At 42.4% G+C, this 7,355-nt stretch overlaps 1 protein-coding gene across 1 annotated transcript in view; it reads right to left on the minus strand.

Annotated features, from left to right (window-relative positions):
• GALNT13 (polypeptide N-acetylgalactosaminyltransferase 13) overlaps positions 1 to 7,126 on the minus strand; it is a 465,175-nt gene extending 458,049 nt beyond the window's left edge. The window contains exon 1 of the mRNA XM_033112249.1: positions 6,856 to 7,126. The gene's annotated coding sequence lies outside the window, so the exon portion shown is untranslated. The remainder of the gene's footprint in view (positions 1 to 6,855) is intronic.
• Between the last annotated feature and the right edge of the window lie 229 nt (positions 7,127 to 7,355).

A 7,355-nucleotide genomic window follows, 5' to 3' on the forward strand; every position in this document is an offset into this window, starting at 1 on the left:
CCAGCTTTCTTTTCCTTTTCAATGGCCACAAGAATAACTATACAAAACAACTTGGGATTAATAGCATCAGTCAGTTTACAAAAGCAGTTACAAGTTTAGCTTTGGAATTTTCTTTTACCTAAAGCAAAATTTCTTTGTCCTTACCAAGGCACAAAAAAGAAATAAGATAGGCATAATTGATCTCTAAAGGTTGAGACCACTGGTTAGGGGGAAGGACGGAGGAATAAGTTGTGACAGGTGCCTTGTTTTTTCACCCAGTACTCATTCCTTGTCCTAGGACACCGATGGGCGCCATTTTAGTTACAGTGATTTGTGGATAACTACCACAAAGGAACAAGTCACTTCCAATCCCCTAAAATTTCAACAAACACTAAAACAGTAAACTGAGGCTAGAGCAATTGTTAGCATCTTTCCTAGGTCCAAATGTATTGTCCTGACTTGCAACTGGAAAAAGAATGGAAGAGCTTTATGAGCTATGTCTTCTTCAGTCTTGAATATAATGACCATGCTGGCCTCTGATGTGTAGATGCATTGGGTCCATGGGGTAGGCAGTATATTATAGTGGTTCAGTCCAAGAAGGGTTCCCAAGCACAGTTTACAAAATGTGGTGAAACAAATTACCGAACTGTGATGAAATTTTCATCAGTCTTTGTTAAATGAGAAAAATAACTGCAGTGTAGAAAAACACATAAAAAGCTAAATTTATTTTATGGTAAGCACTGTATTTTGAGATTCGGTTCTGCCATCTTAGTTGGTGTTAAAATGTCCACACTTTTATAAAATGATGGTGATATAAGTAGACTTTGTAAATCATTCTCACGGTGCAAAAGAAAATGTTCACGTGGAGGTTGGCACCCATTTTTCAAAGAAATTTATTAGTCAGTAAAAATGTCAGGCTGAGAACTATTAGAGCATTGGCTTCAGAGACATAAAGAGCTGATGTGATCCTTTGCCCTCCTACATATTAGCTGGTTAATTTTGAGCAAGTGAGTCCTCATTTATACAGTGGGGATAGTAACACTACTTACTACATCTAAGGTTATGAGGATAAAATGATAAAATATGGTAAGACCTATTAGATGTTTATTTATCCACAGTACAAGAACAAAGTAAATATCCAATAAAATTTAGTCATTTTATCAATTTACAACTATATTAACCATTTTTAACTCTCTCATAAATAAATTGAAATGTCTATACCATCACATATATTTGTTTCCAAGTATTTTGTCCCATTTTTCTTTCATTAGACAAATGGTCGTATTGCATAGGGGCCTTGATAGTCATATAAATCTCATCCTGTCCCTTTGAAATTAATTATATAATAAAAATCTCAAAAGGAAATTAAGTCAGTTATTATGCTTCTGGTCTATAAGACAATTCTCCCCATATGTCAAAATCCATTTTTTAACAAAAAAGAAATGTTGTGTTTATAATATCAAGGCAGTTAGTATTAGACAAGTGGCTAAGTTGACATGTACTACTATGTATCTCTGAAGTATAATTTGGATGATTTTGAACAGGTAGCCTGTGCTTTAAATTCTTCTTTCTGTTTACAGTGGCTACTCAGCACATGTATTGTGTTCACTAAAGTGCCAAACAACAGTTTAATCACACTCTTCTTTATAATGTTCTACAAGAGCTTAAATAAGACTAACATTCAAAATCATTTAATCTATCAAACAGAGTCCCAATTAATTCCACATCATGTTGAAACCCTGATATATTGGACAGTTCCCACCTATCTTAACAATAAGTACTTCTTAGAAAATACAAAAGAAGTCTGAATATTTAATGAGGACAGTATGTTTAATTTTCTCACCTAACAAAAACATGATCACAAATATGTTCATATTTGTGACAGAACAGTCTCTACTTTCCCTACACCCCTCTCAAGTTATGTTGGGACGGTTAACCATTAATATGGAACAACTTTTAAAAACTGATATTTTGCATCTTGCTTTAAGTTTATTGTACATGTTGAACGAATATATTATGGGAAACAACAGGAGAGAAACTGTTAGTTCATAAGGACTACAGCAATCATGAGGACATGTGAGTGAAGTTGGGCCCTTGCAGGAAAGCCATTTCTCCCTACTTTAACTTACATTTTAAATGTTAGGCCCTAGCAATCTCTTCATAATCTCTGGTAGTAACTTTTAAAAACTAAGAATTTCAGCCTACATTAATAACTTCTAAGAAACATTAAGAAACTAAAATTGGAAAGTTCATAGCTAAAAATGAATTTTAGCTAATGCATTTACAAGGGACATTCGGTCATACGTTAATCACACTGTTGTCTTTAACTATCTTTATGTCTTGGTAATGAAGCTAAGACCAGTTAAATTCGATATTATACATATACTGCATTGGAAACATACACCTAGGTCTAAATCTGAATCAAGGAGAAATACGTATCAAATACAGTGGTACCTCGGTTTTCAAACGTCTCCGTTGACCAACATTTCGGTTTACGAACGCCGTAAATTTTATGGCTCTATGGTATCATTAGATAGTAAAATTCATGCTAAATTTGCAGTTTTAGGGGTTGATTTTAAAGGTCTGGAACGGATTAATCCATTTTGTGTTACTTTCTATGGGGAAACTGTGCCTCGGTTTTCGAACGTTTCAGAACTCGAACGGTCTTCTGGAACGGATTATGTTTGAAAACCGAGGTAACACTGTAAATAAAATTTGTTTGATTTACATGCCGTTCCCAAAGATAATTGCTTATAATGTTCCAAATGGATGACCAACTACAATTCAATTAATGTATGTATTCATTTTGTCAAATTTCTTTAAATTCTCTAAGTATTAAATTTCCCAATGGAAAGCTGGACTCCTCAAAAACATGTATGCCTGTAGTTGAATAGCAGAAGTCTTTAATTAAACAACGTGTAATACTTTAAGGTAGAAATTGTAAATGAGGTCTAATCTATTAAAATGATAAATGGTTTATTAAAGCAGTGTCGGATTTTTAAATGTGATTTATGTGTTTAAATATATACTTAGTGTATATGTGGGGGGGCGGACGTGATATTAAGAAATGTCATCTAATAGATTGTCAGAGTCAATATGAGCGTATATACTTCATTCTTGGTTTGATGTTTCACATGTGTTTATTCTGATAACAAGAGTAAAAGGAAGGATTTAGAACAAAAGCCCAGTTCAATTTTTAATACCTAGGCATATAGGCACTCAAACTTCAAAGTAGGATCCTGTTAGATCTTTTTAATTTAAGATGGCTTTCTGTTCCTACTACTAATAATGACACAAAGCCAAGAAGGTGATGTATAATATTAAACTAGTCAAAATTTGTTCTTTATTGCAAGAGGTACCACTTGAGAATATGATGCCTAATAAGGCAAATTAGTTAAAGAACAAAACTGTAAGAATTGTTCATTTTCTTAAAACACAATGAACACTTATCAGAGACATGTAGTATTATTTCACACGGTCAGACTGCATTAATACTTTACTCTCAGACATTTACATTTCTTGTTATTCAGAAACTCCAATATTCTCTTCATTTGCCCAACCAGAAAGAATAAAAACATTAATTTGCTTGTTCTTTCACCCTCTTCCTAAAATGCCAAAGTTTTAAAAAGCTGCACAATCTCCATTACATGGAAATGTTCCTGTTACAACTGCCACTTTTAAAAATCAGGTTGGCAAAATGGAAGCATTTAACTTCTGACTTAACTGTTTAACCTGAAATTAATGTAAATTAAGTTAAAAAGTTAAATGTGTCTCAATATTCTTATCGGTAAGATATCAGAACATCTCAGTCAATCTCAGAATTTCACCTTCACTTTGTCTTTACTATTTTTAAATATAAAAATATGGGTAGAGTATCAGGTGATTTATAAGTAATATTTTTTAGAGTAAAATTGCCTTAAACGTAATCCTCAAAGATACTCATGGTTAATCTCCAACCCTTTAAAGAGGTGACTACCAAATCATCAGAAAAGCAGTACTGCATCCCAGGAAGTAGGATTCCTCCTACTTCCTTTTACAGGAGTCACTACATTCCCAAGTATTTTGGCAAATTTTCATACAAATGTACTATCACACCTTTCATATATATTTGAAGCAGTAAGGAAACATATAAATTATTTAAGGTAAGTGATTCAGTTTGCAAATCAATTTATAGCCCCCAAATATTTTAAGCTGATACATCTGTTCTTTTATTAAAAGAGAGAACTTTTCACTTCTTAAAAACCACACAAAAATATTCACCCACAAATGATGTCATGTCCCAGTTTACTCTCAGTCAGGAAGTTTGAGAGATACCACCCATCAGAGCCTCTAAACTCATTTATTCAAGTCTACAGTGACTATTAAAGAACGTCAGCCAAGTCAAAGACTTGTAGAGAGGGGAAAATTCAAGCAGTGAATGAGCTAAAAAGACACATAGGACTCGTTTCAAATCTGTTCTACTAGTCCTCTATTTCCATTTATAAAAGACTAAATGAAACAGAAAATAGGAAGGCAGAATTCAACTTCTTGTATATATAGGCCTCTAAGCACAGCTGGGTGATTTCAAAGTTTATAATTAGCTGCATACTAATCAATTAAAAGTTTTTATTAAGCATTTACTAATTTTTTTCCACATTGAGCTACGGTCTACATATCTGAGGCATACTCATGTCCCATTCTGGACTCTGGAATCCAGAATTAAATGTACACGAGCAATGCTGTACTTCCTTTGGAAACGCTTTCCTTTCTTCCTTCCCAAACCTTATCTGAGACACAGTGCCTTGTAAGCCCTGGAATGAACATCACAGAAATGGTAAATTAAAAGCATTTATTTAAACAAGCAGAAGCAGCTAGGGAAAATTCTCAATGGAACTGAAGGTGGGCAGGGACATAAGGAAGAGATGTGAAATCCTGGTTTGTGGCAAACAGTGCAGAGAAATGCATGTTTCTTAAATTCAAAGCCAGCCTTCGCCTATGAAAATTCTCCAAATTTATCCATCTCTGAAGTCACTCAAAACAGTGTTTCAATATTAAGATTCTAATTCTGCAGGAGAGGAGGAGTTTGTAGAGATCAGAGAAAAAGAAAGGTTAGTAATGCAATGCAAAAGTCAAGATGAGGAAAGGAAAGGATGGGCTTAAAGCAAGAAGAATGATCTGGGAAGGTGAGAGATCCAAAGTAAGTCACCAAAAGGTTGCCCTTACTTTGCAATATTCTCAAACCAGTAGGTTTAACACTAGAGGGCATGAATGCAAACACACACACACACACACACACACACACACACACACACAAGAAGGGGATAGCAACCTTGAGCAAAGGCACCCTTCATATAAAGCAAAGATCTGGGGCCCCCAAGGAAACACGAAATTTAAAGGGGCTGGGACAGCCAAGTGTCCTTAGCCTTGGCAATAAAATCCCTATGCTGCGTTTCTGGGAGGAGTGACCGCGATCTCCCCCAAGGAAACCACTCAAGGATTGAGTGCTGGCAGTTTAAAAGCAGGCAGTCCCCAATGCGCCTCCCTGCTAGTAACACCTTTGCCTCACGAAAGCTCCTTTCGAGATTAGTTTTGCCTGGATCCCTAAGCTTCTGTGTTTGTCTGCCCACAGTATCTTCTCCTGTGGCTGCCTGTAAAGGCTGAAGATGTAGACTCAACACTTAGAAATTCAACTGATTGTACCCAAAGAACGGGGTAAGGGAAGGGGCGCCCGCAGCTTTCGCTGTCCAAACCAGCAGCCACCTTGCGCTCGGGTTGGCGGCAGCGCCCTCGGACCCCGGGAAGGGAGGCTGGCCCTTGCGCCCCACACTGAGCCGCCTCGACACCACAGCCCATACAAGGGCAAGTTGTCTCCATCCTCACAACCCCTCTGGCTCCCAGTAGGGAGGTTTCTGTACCTGGGGGTGCCCAGAAGATGGGCCTGGGCGTGCTCCCCCGGCCAGGTCGCTTCGGGATTTGGGAGTTGGTGTGTTCGGCAGGACGAGGCAGGAGAGATGAAGGAGGGAGAAAGAGATAGGTAACGAGAGGCAGAACGAAGAAAATACAGAGAGACAAGACGGAGAGACAAGAGTAAGAGATAGAATAACGGGGACACAGAGATATCCCAAGAAGGACTGGGAGAAAGAGAATGTAAGAGAAACAGACCAGAAGGGTATGGGGAGATGGGAGGCACAGAGAGAAAGAAACTGAGTCAGAGAGAGAGACATACAGTGAGAGTGAGAGTGAGGGGCAAAGGGGCACTCAAAGAGAGAGGCAAATGGAGGCAGAAACAGGAAGGCAACCGTCGAGGAAGACACCCAAGACCAGAACATCCCCGGTGTCCGGCCGTGCAGAAGCGCCCGCGCACCGCAGCCCCCGATCGCCTGCAGCTGGTGGGAGAAAGTTGCCGCGATGGAAAGGCCGAGCCGCCCCACCGCCAAGCGTCACCAGGCGCGAAGGGTGGCCAGCGCCCCCCAGCCCAGCGGGGTAGCGGAGAAAGCAGGGTAGAGGGCAGGCGGCGGCACAAAGTTCCGCGCCTCGCGGTCCTCCCTCCGCACCTGCAGCGGCGGACGAGGGCGATCCGAGCGCCCGGGAGGCCGCCTCGCTGTGTCGGCCAGCGCCCCTGCCCCGGGACCATCCCGGGGTGCTGGGCTCTGCACCCTGCCACTCGCTGCAGGACTTTGCGGAGCCCACCCCTGCACACTGCCCGCCCAGAAAGGACTCGCCCCAGAAAATTACGAGGAAGCGAAGGGGAGCAAGAGAGAGACGGAGACCTGCTGTCGTGGCCAAGGATCCCGCGAAGAGGGAACAGCGGTCCACGCACGGAATTCAGCCTCTGCCCCAGCCCGGCAGGCGCTGGCCGGCCGCGCCGAGTGCCTTGCGCGCCGAGCCCGCTCTCACCTGGAAGCCGCGCCGCTCCGCGAGCGCCACGCGCAGCCCGGCTCCCTCCCGCGCCTCTCTCTTCACACTTCCGCGGGAGCGGAGCGAGCCGGCTCTGGCCTGGGCCAGCCCCAGAGAGGCGCCCTCATAGCGCAGCAGCGGGCGGGAGAGCTCCGTGAGCGCGGAGGGAACGAGCGCCGAGGCCGAGGAGGCGCAGGAGACCGAACGAGGGCTCCTAGCACATTGTCACCTCAGCAGAGCCGCCGCCGCCGCCGCCTGGTCACTTCGTCCCCAGCCCCCGCCCCCCTCCCACCCCAGCCCGCTCCCTCCCAGCCCCTCCTCCTCGCGCGGTCCCTCCCTCTCTCGTAGCCCCAGCCTGGAGGCCTCTCACAGGGCTGGATCATTTACGTAACCAGCACCCCCAGCCCTCCTCCCTCCCTCCCCGCTCCTGCTCCTCCCCAGGCTGGGGCGGTGCGCACCAAGCGCGCTCTAGCTGCTCCTGGAGCCGCGGCTCGAGCCAG

The sequence above is a fragment of the Rhinolophus ferrumequinum genome, chromosome 8 (assembly GCF_004115265.2).
Source record: "Rhinolophus ferrumequinum isolate MPI-CBG mRhiFer1 chromosome 8, mRhiFer1_v1.p, whole genome shotgun sequence".
In the NCBI taxonomy this organism is placed as follows: domain Eukaryota; kingdom Metazoa; phylum Chordata; class Mammalia; order Chiroptera; family Rhinolophidae; genus Rhinolophus; species Rhinolophus ferrumequinum.